The 2500-nt window shown below is 38.5% G+C and overlaps 1 protein-coding gene and 1 pseudogene across 1 annotated transcript in view; one reads left to right on the top strand and one right to left on the bottom strand.

Annotated features, from left to right (window-relative positions):
- LOC138019490 (sodium/potassium/calcium exchanger 4-like) overlaps nt 1-2187 on the bottom strand; it is a 17968-nt gene extending 15781 nt beyond the window's left edge. Inside the window, exon 1 of the mRNA XM_068866302.1 lies at nt 380-2187. The gene's annotated coding sequence lies outside the window, so the exon portion shown is untranslated. The remainder of the gene's footprint in view (nt 1-379) is intronic.
- Nucleotides 1-2500, top strand: part of LOC138037199 (uncharacterized) — a 7881-nt pseudogene that overhangs the window by 3451 nt on the left and 1930 nt on the right.

Consider the following 2500-nt stretch of genomic DNA (forward strand, 5'->3'; position numbering starts at 1 on the left):
GTGATCGTGTTTGCGAAGCTGTTCCTGAGCAGGAACTGACATATCGCTGGCTAAACCGAAGAGGAAATATGCGCACTAAGGTGAAATGTTCGAAGCAATCATTCAAGGTCCATTCATGCTTGTCACACCATTTCACCTTTGTAGAAAGGGGGAAAAGCTAAACTGCAGAATATACCCAGCCACTTATTTGTATGCGAATGGCGTTTTGCGTCGTAATTCAAGCGATGCCGCTACAACTTAAACAAAAAGAAATTGGGATGTGCATTTTAGAGAGCGACTGATCCAAAACAGTGAAAAAATGCCAGACGTTAAGTAGTACTACGTTTAAAGATTACGTGTTGTAATCAAAGGTGTCATGAAAAATGGTTTGAGCATTTACCTGGTGTTAGAGGAGGAGACGTCGTTATTTCTTTGATCTTTGAAATAAGATAACCAAGAGATTATGAAGGTAAGAGAAGTAATCCCTCATACTGGCCCTATTCCCATCGTTATCCCTCTTAAGTTATTTTTAGATCTCCTGCGAGATCAGGTATTCCCACGAGGGTTAACTGATAGCCAATCACATGTCCTCATTTTTACCGGTGTTGACAGCTGAGCGAATTCCCACGCAATGATTCGCGTCGTTCGCGATTTACCATCAAATAAAAATGGCGGAGGATGTTGGGAGACAATCTTATATATACATTTTGTGGACGAACGTGACTTGTTGACTACAGAGTTAACCGATTACAATGACTTATGTTTTGAAACCTGTATCTTGGGGGAACGAGTTATGTAACCGACAGGATTTTGTACATAATGACCAATGGAAGACTATAGTCGATAAGTACGATCTCTCTGACTTTAATAAACGTATCCTCGGTTTCCGTTGCGGGATTAAAAGATGCTGACTTAATTCTGATACGGTGATAGAGTAGGCAGATAGAGCTCTACACCAGTACCAAACATGAAAGGAAAACTTGAATCAAGGGTCCGATAAAAATTTTTGAATTTTTTTGGATTCAAGTGAATTTCCAAAGCACGTATGTTAAATATAGCTGTCTCCTTAAAAAGAGATTTAACACGGTTTCATATATGGCACAACCTTGAGTGTGGTATCATTGAAAACTAGACAATTAAGCGATTTCAGTTATAGATGTTTGAAACCTGTATCTTGAAAGGATCGAGTTTTATAAGCGACAGAATTTTGTAAACATTGGCAATTCGCAGACTACAGTCAACAAGTAATACATCGCTGACTTGGTTAACGCGTTCTTGATTTTCTTCGCGGGATTAAAATATGACGACTTAATTCTTAGATATTCATAAATTAGACAGATATCAGACATGAAAGGAAAACTTGAACAGACAGTGCGATAAAAATGTATGAACAAGTGGTATCGCATGGAAGTCAATTTGCAAAGCACGCATGTTAAGTATACCTGCATCTTTCAAAATTATTAAACTCGGTTTCGTACATTGGACAGTGTTGAAATTGGTGTCACTGTAAACAACACAGTTAAGCGATTTGAATGATATATCTTTGCATCTTGTATCTTGAAAGTAACGAGTTTTATAGGCGACAGTACACAATGAAATATCGCGGACTACAGTCACCAAGTAACATATTCCTCACTTGGTCAACCCGTTCTCGATTTTCTTAGCGGACTTCGGTTTCCTACACTAGACAATCGTAAAATTGGTATCGGAGTGAATTGTACAGTTAACCAATTTCCATGATATATGATTGCAAACTGTATCTTGACAAGGACGAGTTTTGTAAGCGACAGAATTTTGTAGACGATGAGAAAGTGCGCATTAAAATGGACAAGTAACGCAATGCAACCAAGGTGAACATATCTGCATATCTCAAAATTATTTAACTCGGTTTGATAGATTGGAAATTCTTCAAATTGGTATCACTGCAAACTAGGCAGTTAAGCAATTCCAAGGATGTATGTTTGAAACCTGTATCTTGCAGACAATGAATTTTATCAGGCCATGAAACTCAATTTTGAAAACGGAGAGTGGCATCGTACAGAATTTGTTGCACTTTTCCTCCTCCATGAAACTTCCACGTAACGCGCGCGGTAACATTATCCGCGGGAAAATTGATATCATCTAAAAATAACCTAAGAGGGATTACGATGGTAATAGGGCCAGTATGAGGGATTACTTCTCTTACCTTTATAATCTCTTGTCAGTATAAAATGAAGACTACAGACTGCAGGTTCCAGATTGCAGATTGGGTTTAAAATGCAGACTAGGTACAAAATACAAACTGCTGATTGGGTCCAAAGCTGACTAATGTTTTGACTGCATAGTGCGTTTCTATGCCAGCGATATTCTCTTTTGAGTTAACGGTGCTACCAGGGAAATATCTCAGAAAATTTCAAGGTCAACACGAGTCTCGGTTGCATGTGACAGTGTTTGAGTGGAAATTCGTTCGTGGAGCTTGGCCGGTTAATGGATTAACATCTTGGTTTGAATTCATGTGTTGAAAATATTTTCTAAAGCCTTG

Source organism: Montipora capricornis, chromosome 2 (assembly GCF_036669925.1).
Source record: "Montipora capricornis isolate CH-2021 chromosome 2, ASM3666992v2, whole genome shotgun sequence".
NCBI lineage: Eukaryota > Metazoa > Cnidaria > Anthozoa > Scleractinia > Acroporidae > Montipora > Montipora capricornis.